The sequence below is a fragment of the Pinus tabuliformis genome, chromosome 5_2 (assembly GCF_031772625.1).
Source record: "Pinus tabuliformis cultivar Carrire ecotype Pingquan chromosome 5_2, CPIR1, whole genome shotgun sequence".
Classification (NCBI taxonomy): domain Eukaryota; kingdom Viridiplantae; phylum Streptophyta; class Pinopsida; order Pinales; family Pinaceae; genus Pinus; species Pinus tabuliformis.
Genome location: NC_142306.1, coordinates 761,684,988 through 761,698,037, shown reverse-complemented (window position 1 = coordinate 761,698,037; position 13,050 = coordinate 761,684,988).

The following is a 13,050-nucleotide window of genomic DNA, read 5'->3' as shown; positions in this document are numbered from 1 at the left end:
AAAATGTGTTCCTTTACAAGATTAATAGGCCAACTTGAATACAAGGAGGGTGCAAATTCAATGACAAACATCCCTCGAAACCAAGAAAAACCAATCGAAGAAAGTTCACAATTTCTCAAAAATAATGAAGAAACCAAAAAGAAAAAGAAAGGCAAGAACTATGTTTTGTCTTTTTATTTTTTAAAGGACCCAAAGAATTTTTTGAGAACACAAAGACTACTGAACTTCAAAGACCAAAAACAAGCATAAAGAGTCTCAAAATTCGCAAGTTATGCACATCATTAATATAATGAAACTAGAAACGACAAAGGACTACAGACTGGCATAGATTGATTTGAACAACAATATAAAAGAATTCAACAAACCTAAAGAACATCAAAAAAGACTTTCAATATTGCCAAAGAGGCACTCTAAAAACCATGAAAAACAAAATAGGTCAACCAAAAAAAAGGAAAGCAAAGCAAAGCAATCTGAAAATTGGGTTATAAACAAAACTGCAACCAGTTTCTTGTTCCAAAACGTTAGAACAACCAAGAACTTCTACAAGAAGCCTTGAACCTAAAGCCCACACTGAAATTTTACTCAAAAGGAAAATCCTTGGTTGATTAGGTTTTTCAACAAGAAAATTAGAAATTGAAAACTTGCAAGAAAGCAGAGCTTCACTGATAGTGAACGACTAGAAAATAACAAAAACCACCAGGTAACAATCTTAAATGGGCCAAATATTTTGAAAAATGCATTCAAAATAAGGTATACGTGACTATGAAAAAACACAAAAGTGTGTATACATGACTAAAACACAGAAAATTCGTGTATACGTGAGTCTATTTGAAGAAACTAACGTGCATACGCTATTGTATCCACTGAGAAGTGCGTATATAAAGGTCAATCAACAAAAAAAAAAAACCAGGCCTGATCCAAAAGATTAGACTTGATTTCCAGGAAGCGAACAGGTCACAGACACTACAAAAGCAAGAAATGAATCAAGAACACCCTGATCAAGAAGAAACAACCCAATCTAGGAAAAACAAGAATGCTTTCCCTAGTGGAGTCGCCAATTCTGTTACGGTAGAGTCACCCTAGCGTCTTGGGTTGAGAATCCCAATAGAGGCGAGGGCATACAACATAAAGATACACAAAAACAAGTAGTCCTAATACTTAAACTACTAAAGTAGGAAGAAGTGGTATTACTCGGAGGTCCTAAGTTTGAGGTCGTTCCCGTAGGGTCAAAACCCTCTGCTTCTTGAAATGCCTTAAAACCTACAACTCATTCAAGCAAATCATGTACAACAACAATAATAGAAATAATGTTCATGATATAAGTGATAAATCATATAAGCATGTAAGAAAATAAGCATTAACATGAGATTTTATAAACAAATCATAACATAAATTAATGCATAAAGACCATAATCTTCAGGAACAAAACAACGCCTATTTATTGATGTAATCTAAAGAAAATACAGAAGAAATACAACCTAACTCGTCTGTTGGATCTAAGTGAAACCATCCTCCTGATACATCTTGCCCAGGCCTCAACAATCCTCCTCCATAGCTTTAAGGACTTCATGTACTTACCTCGTAGACCTTTGAAAAATCAGTGCTTAGCTTCACTGTAGGATATTGATGTGTCAATTGTGAATTTAGTAATAAAGTCTCCGATAATACTATCAATCCAGTAGTAGACAAATAATGTAACCTTATTTTTTGTCTCCTTAAGTCACTTAATCAGCTATAGGATCCACACAGGAGGATTGTCCTGTTTCCAAAAGGGTTCGTTTGCTGCTTTTTTTGAAAGCCACTCGTGCATATCGTTAGTGAACAATGTGAAAATGATCTCATGCTGTTTTGTATAGATATACCTGTGTAACCACCATTCTGTCGATTGGCACATATTTCTATTTTCCTATGCTGAAATTTTTTGTAACTTCAGATCTACCCAATCTTGGATCTCTTTTATAGTTAGTCACCACATCACACATCACTCAGATAGATCATGGTCTCACCAATGGAACCATTTTTTGGCTTCAGGGGCTTAGACCCAAGTTTAGAGTTAGTCTGCACTAACCAAAAAAACCCTGTACTACGGACCCTTTCAGCAATGATATGCGTAGTGTAGATCACAATCTCACCCAAGGAAATATTGGGAGATGCTAGAACTAGGTTTCTGCATCCATAGGGGCTATGTAGTGTGGTTGTAAGGATTCTTCCAGTCCAGGGCTTAATCTAACCTTTGTGAATTGTTAAACTTATTTTTATAGTTGGAGAGTGTTTTCTTACTTAACAAACTTTTGAGTTGCGCGTAACTAGTCTAACATGCATTATTCATCATATAAAATAACATTTGAACCTTCACGATGTGGTTACAGAAGAAATATACAAAAGTAAACCTTAATCAAGCAAAAATACAAAAACCATGCGAACATATAAAAATACACAGATATGTTCCAAATTCTTCTTTATTATTTCAAATCTTCATTGCTACAATCTTTCTTACCCTGCGCACGCATCTGCAATGGTCTGTGAACACAACTGTAGACTTACCAAGGTCTCCACACACACAATTGAAGAGCCTTCCCCTTCACCTGAATACAGAAAGATATCACAATTACAGGCTCAAAATCATAACATCAATTATTGCCTTTGAATCACAAAGGCAACCCTTTATATCATTTTCCTTACAATACCATGGTCCACGAACCATCGACCAAGCTCAAAATAGTTGAATTTATTTCATCCCTTTACAAATTAAGGGGCTTTGACCCACCTTAAAACCCCTTTGACCCCTAGAACGCTGTGCAAATCATGCTATACTCCTCAAAATTCAAGGACTTTACATGACTTAGAAAAAAATTTGGACCTAGGGGATCACTACCCAACATGTCAGGGGATAACTTCTTCCCATACCATGTAAGCATTGCGGTTTGAGGTACTTTGGGAACTTATTCCAGGAGGGCTCTGGTGTTGTTGGGAGGGTTCCTACTGAGTACTTACCACTCCTTGATGGGGGAAGGGATGTTGTGTTACTGCAGGTTGTTGGTTTTTCACCCCTTTCCCCCCACTATCTTTCATCCTTTTCAACTCAGGGAGTTGACGACAATGATGGGTGTAATGAACGTATTCTCCGCAAATGGAAAAAGCATGATTAATGCATAGACTCGAGTTCTTGTTTTTCCTCTATGGGTTGTTATTGGTTTGTCCCTATTTTTTATTCCAGTTGGGATTGCCCCCAGCCTGTGTCGGCGGAGGTTGTTGCTGATTTATGCCCCCTATCTAGGCTCTCCCTTTGGCTTGCTCCATTTTTCTTAGTGGACTTAGGTGGGTTAGCTATGTTAAACTATTCAACCGGTTGTTGTTATTGAGTGAGAGAGCGTTGCGCTATATTAATCCCTACATTAGCTTATGCTAATGGGTTATTCTGTTGAGGCACAGGGAAAGAGAAATACTCTTCTGTTGTCCTTGATTGGCATATGAGTTTTGGGAAGGGGGAATTTATTCCATGTTCCTAGGGGGTATTGTTTTCCTGATGGGGGAGGATATGGGCCACCCTACGTGGGAGGGTATTAGCTACCCTTCATAGGCTGATATTGGTTGACCTGTATAGTAGGATTCTGCATAGGCATAGGTTGACTAGGGTAATATCCTGTGTGGTGTGGTGGTGGTACTATAGCACCGAATGGTTGGCCAGTGGAAGTATATCCAGGGCACTGGAAGGTTTTGTTGGGTTTTTTTGGGTTATGGTCCCAATGAATCCATAGGCCTCATTCAATGCGCCTAGCTTCTCTTGTTCAAAAGTTTGCAGGCATGGGGCATCTAGAAGAATATGGTAGAGGTATTGACACTGTGTGTATATGAGCTCTAATTGTTGAGTTTTTCTTATGGCCTCTTCCTTATTTTTTAGGAATGAATTAGCCACATATTTTAAGATTTCTGATGTGAGGGATCTCAAAAATAGGTTGACGAGTATTTTATATTCCAAACCTACTCTACACAAGGTATTATGTTTTTGCCATTCATGGATGTGATTTGATATGTACATAGCAGGTGTTTGTTTAAAATGGGGAAGGAATTCTAGGCCCGAGTCCTCATGAACCAGGAGCTGGAAGAATGTAAGGAATGTTGTGACTAGGGAACTAAAGTTCCCATGTGACCCAAAAGGTTGGTCTATGTACCATTTTGTTGTAGGTCCTATGAGGGTGCATTGAAAGAGTCATAATCAAATAGTATCATCTGTAATACTATTGGATGAAGGTGAAAGGTCATGACATGATTTCCTACCTCTTATCCTTGTTTCCCTTCAAATTTTGGAATGTCTGAAGGTAGCTTGGTGGGAATGGGTGGCCAATTCTGGTCATGTGAAATTGGGTCATTAGTTAACTTGTTTAAATAAGGAATATTTAAAGAAGATAAAAATGGGATTTGTAAGTTTTTTGTCATCACAAAATGATTTTGAACAGTTGTATTTAAAGGGGTTCCTTGATGAAAATGGTTACCTTGGTGAGTACCGTGTGGACTCCCCAAAGGGGAGTTGTGCGGGCTCCCCTGTGGGGTTATGTGTGGGGTACCCTAAGGGGTAATGAATGAGGTGCTTTTATGAGGAGGGGTCCCGATCAAAATTGCACCGATAAAGGAAGACCTTATAATAGTGGTTGTGTGGTGCCATCTATGCCTAAATGGAGAGATACCTAACACACCTCTCGATAATGGGGGGAGGTTTTGCAAACATTTAGATCGATGGGGTAACGTGGGGTCCCCTAAGGTGTTGATTAGAGTGTGTGTTACATTGTGTGATTGAGGGAAGGAGATAAATCTCAAAGCATGTAAATCAAATACATAAAAAAAAGTGAAAATAAAATGATTACTTTCCATTTAACTTGATTAGACTATGTGATCAATCAAACAAAAAAATGGTTTTTTCTTGTTTTTGCATCTGATAAATGATCCTATAAAGACCTATCTGTCCTTTCCACTCATAAAATTACTAGGCCTTACCGAGATATATGTTGATGGGTACTAGGAAAACATCCTGAAATAACTGGCAATGCTTTCTAAGAGCTAAAGAATCAACCGATGTAACATATGAGCTTTAGTGATGCCCAGACCTCCACCTATAGGGATGGATACCCTATATTTTTGCCACTAAATTACCTTCGTGCCACATGATAATTCCAGTCTTTATCTTATTGGTAATTAGTTACCAGTCTCAGGCACTAGACACGTCAAGTAGCCCTAAATAGTACCACACACTCTCGACCTAAACCGAACCCCCTCTAAATCGGGTCTTTGCCATGCTCAGGTATTCTATTTTGTGGGATTATTGAAGGATTTTAATCACCCTAAAATTCAACTTCTATGTTTCAAATATGTAACATGACCATGGCAGCTTATGGGATTGCTACCCCCAATTGTCCTAACCTGAACTATTAATTATTTTGTGGCCCCTGTGGGGAATTTTGTTGGTTCAAGTTATGATTGCTTTTAAGAGCCTTTCTTTTCTTAGGGTGTGATATGTAAGCCAAAATAAGTTAGTACAAAAAACTCTGGAAACTAAATGACTTCTTATACAAAGAATATAGAAGCTAAGTGTGTGATGTGTAATTGTGTGCAAGTGGGCAAGTGAACATTCAAACCGTGATAAGATGTGGATATGCGATGATCCTTTTCAATATCCTCCTAATTACACTAATTTTTTATTGTTCCTTGCATGAAAAAGAAATAATGCGTGGATAATGGGCCACTTACTCTTTTTCCTATTACACTATGTGAGTTTCAACAAAGGGAGATGGAAACTTAAGTGCTTTAAGAAAGTTTTCATATGCAAGCCTAGGTTCGTCTAGGAGACGCAAGGGAAGCAGAGATTACTTACTTTTTGTAATAACACTTAATCCTAGTCCCAAAAATGAAGAAAAATAAATACTTTGGTTAGTAACAAGATTTATGGATCATGGGCCACTTACTCCTTTACTAATTAAGATATGTGAGAAATGTAAAAAGACGCAAATATAATCTAATTACCCTAATAATTATGATAAGTAAATAATTAAGTAATCTAAATCGATTGGAAAAAAAATTTGCAAAGGTGAAGGCAATTCACTAAAAGATGTGAATCACCTGCGAAAAGTGAAATTACAATCATTTTTACGCTTTCTAGAAACTATGCAGGTTTTACTATGCACAGATGTGCCTACGCATCTTTTTGAATGAAAGAATCATAGTCGACAAAAAATAATGAAAAATCAACATTTTTTGGCCGATAATAGGTCCCACAAGTCCTGAAAAATTCCAAAAAGATGTTGCACGCCCAATGAGGTGATACAGAGAGATGGTTCTGCAAACACAACCATTATATTAAATAAAAGAAACTAGTGGAATCGCCAATTACTATAGTAGTGTTTTTGTAGCAATAAGATACCAAAAGAAACCTCCTTATCAGTTGATTTTTCCATACAAAGGAATACAAACAATTTGGTTGTTGTTAGTGGACAAGCAAGAAGAAACAAAGCATTGCAAATGGTGAGAACAATGCACATACAAACATAAACTAGAACAAAGAGGTAAACACACAAATAATGTTTAATGAAGCAAACAAGACAACAAAATTATGGAAAATGGTTTCATTTATTGAATGTTGGTGGTAGAAGATGAATACAATAGATTAATATTAAATGTTTGAAGAGAATTCTTTGAGCTATGGTGCTAAGAAATCCTCAGTAAGAAGGTTCCTTTCCTCAATATCTTTGAAAGCTTCTCCTCTTTATCAAATAAGTATCAAGGATCTCTCAATGGTGAAATCCTCTCCACACTAGAATGATGGATTACTAAGAAGAAACTCTGCCAACATAATAGTGCTCTACTTTTTCTACTTCAATAATGAAATGAAGGATTGCTGTGATAGTAATTTTTCCAACATAGCATTGTCTTCTCTTTGGTTCTCCCATGGCTTGTTTATATATAATTTTTTGAATCTCTCTTCCCTCTCTTGGTTCATGAATGAAAGTGACTTATGAGTAGGACAAGATGATTCCTTTGAGGGTTGCATATCTTTAGGGCAACTCAAATTCGGCTGTCCTTGACTGGAACATGTCAAGGAATCATCTTCCAAGTGTGGGAAGTGGTCCTAAAGTTGTTGAGTCGACCTTTTCTTCAATCTCATGGATTTCAATGGAAATGCCCCACAATTGTAGTTTATTCCTAAGGATAAGCTGCACTGTCCAATTTTATACATAATACCTTACAAGAAATTATTTTTTTTGAACTTCATAATGTCTTCAGCTGGAAAATCTTAACTTTTACATTCTGCTAGACGACTTTGGGAGTATTTTGGATTGTGAAAATAAGTGTACGATTTTTTGGTATTAACACCCCTCTCTCTTTCTCTCCCCCCACTCTATATATCTTTACTTCCATTTAAATATTTGTTTATTTATAAATCTCTTCTTCCCTTTATGCCTTTATCTCCTTCCCTTTTTCCTTCTCTCTCTCCCCCTTACTCTGTCACTATGTGTCTCCTTCTCTCCCCCATTACTCTCTCTCTTGCTTCATCTCACTCTCTCTTTCTCTATCCCCCACTCTTTATCTCTCTATTTCCATATACATATTTATTTATTTCTCTTTATCTCGTTTTCCCTCTTTTTCTCTAGCTCCCTCCTTCTCTCCTTCTCTCTCTCCCTGACTCCCACTCTCTCTCTCTCTCTCTGGCTATATATATATATATATATTCCTCTCTCTTCTGCCCTCTCTCTACCCTCCTCTTTCCCTTCGTGCTGCTTTTGTACCTCTCTCTCTCTCTCTCTCTCTCTCTCTCTCTCTCCCCTCAATCTCTACCTATATATCCTTCCCTATCTCTCCCTCTCCCTTACTCCCTTGCTATATATATCCCTCTCTCTCTTGCTTCATCTCACTCTCTCTTTCTCTATCCCCCACTCTCTATCTCTCTATTTCCATATACATATTTATTTATTTCTCTTTATCTCTTCTTCCCTCTTTTTCTCTAGCTCCCTCCTTCTCTCCTTCTCTCTCTCCCTGACTCCCACCCTCTCTCTCTCTCTCTCTCTCTCTCTCTCTCTCTCTTTATATATATATATATATATATTCCTCTCTCTTCTTCCCTCTCTTTACCCTCCTCTTTCCCCTCGTGCTACTTTTGTACCTCTCTCTCTCTCTCTCTCTCTCTCTCTCTCTCTCTCTCTCTCTAAATCTATACCTATATATCCTTCCCTATCTGTCCCTCTCCCTTACTCCCTTGCTATATATATCCCTCTCTCCCCCAGACACACTCTCTCTCTTCACCTTTCTGTCTTTTTCTCTATCTCTCTCCTCCTAAATCCACATCCATCATATAGCTCTATTTCTTTGTCCCTCCTTGTATTATTTTAATCTCTTTATATCACTACCGCTCCCCCCCTCTCTCTCATCTCTCAATCTCCCTCTCCTCCTTTCTCTCCTTCCTCTATCTCTTTCTCTCTCTTTTCCTCCACTCTCTATCTCTCTATTTCCATTTACATATTTGTTTATGAATCTATATCTCCTCTTCCATATCTATCTCTATCTCCCTCCCACTCTCAATATTTCTCTCTCCCATACTCTCTATCTCTCTATTTCCATATACATATTTGTCTATGTCTCTCTTTCTCTTCTTCTATATTTTTCTAAAGCTCCCTCCTTCTCTCCTTCTCTCTCTCACTGACTCCCTCACTATCTCTCTCTCTCTTCCCTGTCACTCTCTTTCTCTTTATCTTCCTCTCTCTCTCACTCTTTCTCTCTCCATCACTATCTCTCTCTCTCATTTTTCTCTCATCTTCCATCTCTCTACCCTCCTATTTCCTCTCACACTACTTCTATTCCTCTATCTCTTCCTTCCTCGCTCTCTCTTCCCTCAATCTCTACCTCTATATCCTTCCCTCTCTCTCCCTCTCCCTCACTCCCTCACTATATCTATCCCTCTCTCCTCCAAACACACACACTCTCTTCACCTTTTCCTCTTTTTCTCTATCTCTCTCCTCCTTGCTCCATATCCATCCTATAGCTCTATCTCTCTTTCCCTCGTATTGTTATCAATATCTTTGTATCACTATCTACCCTCTCTCTCTCTCTCTCTCTCTCTCTCTCTCTCTTCTTCCCTATCTCTCTCTCTCCTCTATCAATCTCCCTCCCCACCTTTCTCTCCTTCCTCCATATCTTTCCCTCTCTTTATTTCTCTTTTCTCTCGCTCTCTATCTCTCTATTTCCATTTACATATTTGTTTATGAATCTATATCTCTTCTCCCATCTATGTATCTCTCTCCCCCCTATTTCCCCCTCACACCACTTCTCTACTTATCTATCTTATTCTCCCTCTCACCCTCTCCCCTCCATCTTTATCTATATCTCCCTCCCTCTCTCTCTCGCCTCCATAATTATCTCTCCCTCCCTCCCTTTCTCCCCCTCACACTCCTCTACCTATCTCTTTCCCCTCACTCTTTGTCTCTATCTCCCTTGTTCTCTCTACCTCTCTCTCACACCCTCATTATCTCTATCGCTCTCTTCCCATCACCCTCTCTATGTTTTCCACTACCTCTTTGTCTCTCTATATCTCTTCTCCTCTCTTTGTCTCTCCAATATAGCTCTATCTATATCACATCCAATCTTCTGATATGTCTATTTCTCTCACCACCTCTCTCTTTGTCTCCATAGTTAATTCTATGTCTCTCCTCTTCTCTTCCACTCATCCTATGAATCTCGATCTTTCCACACTCAACCCCTTCTCTCCCCCTCTCTCTCCCTCCCTCCCTCAAGACCCCCTTCTCTCCCTCTTTCTCTCTTCATCCTTTCCTTCTCTCTCTCTTCCCTCCCTAGTGCTCCTACTCTTTCTCTCAATCTATCCCTCCCTCATCACTCACAAACACTCTCTCTCTCTTTTTTTGTCTCTCTTACTCCCTCCCTTTTCCTCTATCTCCCCTCTCTCTCCTTCTCTTCCCTCCTTATCTTTCCATATCTATTTATCTCTCTCTCTCACTCTCCATCCCTTACCTGTCTCTCTCCCCCTCCCTCCCCCTTCCTCTATTTCTCTATTCCTCCCTCCCTCACTCAATCCGTGCTTCAAAAAAACCCCTCTCCAATTCTTTCTTTGTGTTTTCCTCCAACTATATGTCTATCTCTCTCACTTTATCCTTCTCTATCTCCCCCTCCCTCCCTCTCTCTCTCTCTCTCTCTCTCTCTCTCTCTCTCTCTCTCTCTCTCGCTATATATATATATATATATATATATATATATATATATATATATATATATCCTCCTTCCTCTATCTTCCTTGTCTAGCTCTATCTCTATCCCTCCCTATCTTCTCTCTCTCTCTCTAGATCTATTTCTATCTCCCCAATTCTCTCCTTATCCCCCCACCTGTCTCTCTTTCTTCCATGTCTCTCTATCCATCTATCTCTCACTCCATATTCCTCTCTCTCTCTCTATTCACGTCCCCCCACCCTGCCCAAACCCTTTGTCTCCCTTCCCCCCCTTTTCTTTATTTCTCTATCCCTCCATCCCTCATTCAATCTATGCTTCACAACAACTCCACTCCAAATCTTCCTATCTATGATTTAACTTTGTCTCCATCTCCCTTCATTTATCCTTCTCCATTTCTCCTTTAATCGCACTTTCTCCCTCACTCTATCTCCCTTTCTCACTCTCTTTTTCCCAGCATCATCATCATCATCTCTCTCTCTCTCTCTCTCTCTCTCTCTCTCTCTCTCCATGTCAAGCACAAATATCTCCCACCCTCTCCATTCCCCGGGCTTTTTTCATATCTCTCTCACTTTTCAACTATAGCTCACTCTCTCCCCTCACTGATCATCTCATTCTTCCCCACCATCCTCCTTCTCTCTCTCTCTGTCGCTCCCCTTCTCCCTCCCCCTCTCACCCTCCCCACTCCCTCTAAATCCACCTCAAACATTTCCCACCAAATTTGTCTTCCCCACACCCCCTTTATATCTATCTTTATCTTTCATTCTCTCTTTATCTCCCTTGGCCCCTCTCTCACCCTTCACACAGTCCTCCCCTAAACCCTCCTCAAGCATTTCCTTTGTGTTAAAGTCATTATCCACAAGACACATGTGTGTGTTCCTACCACTGGAAATACACATACAATTTTGGCACTAGGAATGCACACACGTTATTGGTACTAAAAATGTTCATGTGTTAGGGATGCACGCACTTTTCTTGATGTTAAATTTTTCCTAGAAAAAGTCTTAAGTGCATAGTGACTTGGTGGCTTTAGATATAGGTTCGAGATCACGAACTCGATGGTTTGAGTTGCAAATGCATGAAAACATCAAATTTTGAGAAAACACATATGTATCTCTATCTTTGATGTTATTTTTCTATAAGCTAGACAATTTAGTTTCCCATAAAACTACATATACATATAAAGTCCATTGTATAGATTCTTAATATATAATTAAAAAGAAAATTAATATCTTTTACTATTTTTAATATACTTTTCTCCTGGCATATATCAAAATCTTAAAATACACGCCTTGTTTATTTTGGCTATAATTTTTTTGGGCCCTGACCATTTGGAAAAAAATTATATGGTGCACTAGATGGCATTAAGACCTATACTCTAATAGAAAAAAGATTGTTTAATAAGGGTAAGACCCTTTTAGGTTGCACTAATGGAAAGGTCTAATAATTTCAAGGATATCATCTATTTAATAATTACATACACACACACACACACATAATTAAGATTATAAATTTTGGAAAAATAGTTGTCCACATGAACAATCTATTCTCTACAACTCCATAGGTTTTTGTAGAAATATTCCATCATTTAGATAATCAAAGATAGCACTAACAAAAACATATGCATTATATTTTGCATGAATAAAAACATACCAATGTTAGAAAAATTTAAAATGCACATAGCTAGAGACAATTTTTCTACATAAAAATTATATATATTTCAAAAGTCAACTCATTTTCCTACATTTCATCTTTTCAAACAATCTTCAAATTCATTGCCTAAGTACCTCTAATCATCCTTCCAATTTAACATATTGTTATTTTTCCCAATTTACATTGTCATAAGTTATGAGAAGCAATCTTAAACTTACGTCCACCCATTATCCAACTTCTTTTTATTATTTTATTCCTGAATTATGATTTTTTAAGAACTTTTCTAGTGATGAAGCATATGTTTAGTGCAGTTTTTAAATTTTTTAGGTTTTATAGATATATTTATTTTAAAAATAATTAAAATGTAAATCAGCCCAAAGAGGAGGTGAAGCAAAATCCATTTAGTTAAAATAGATTCTAATATTTGTATTAAAATAATTAAAATGCAAACAAGTCCAAACAGGAAGTCGAACAAATTCCCTGGATTATTGGATCAAACAATAAAAACAATAATCACTAATAAAAAGAGGTATTGAACAATGATAAAATAAAATGAAATAAAGAATTTGATGAAAGAAAATATGCAAAGTCCATATTCCAGTTATTCTCGATAAGTGTGATTTCATAGGACAATAAGTAGATTATTTCCGAGCGTTGAGATCTGAATCCAGCAGTGCGTTGCTCGACTTGATGTCTCTGTGGATGACCCTCTTTCTCAAATAAATATATAATATCGCTAAAATTTGTAATACGTTTCTGCGAATATATAAAATGAAATGATTTTAAAAAATTAATGATTTTTATTTAAATTAAATATCGTTTTTAAGTAAAGTTATTAAAAGTATTTTACTTTGTTATTGAAATTTATTGAAGATAATTTAGAGACGTCTAATTAACTCTACTCAAATCTTTACAAAAATGTCCAGCAAATGAACTCCAATGTGTGCGCCTTTTTTCAAAGATTATATATTGGGTTTTGGAAAAAACTTTACACAAAATGTATGATAAGAATCTAAAGAAAAAGCTCAATGTTACCGTAACGTTGGTCAGCTTTTAGGAATTAGCATATATTTAATTTTACTTTATTGAGATTAATAATAGAATCATGTATGATAATCTAGTTATTCCACGTATGAGTTTTATTGATGTCTTAATCTAATGATATTGTTTTTTGTTCTG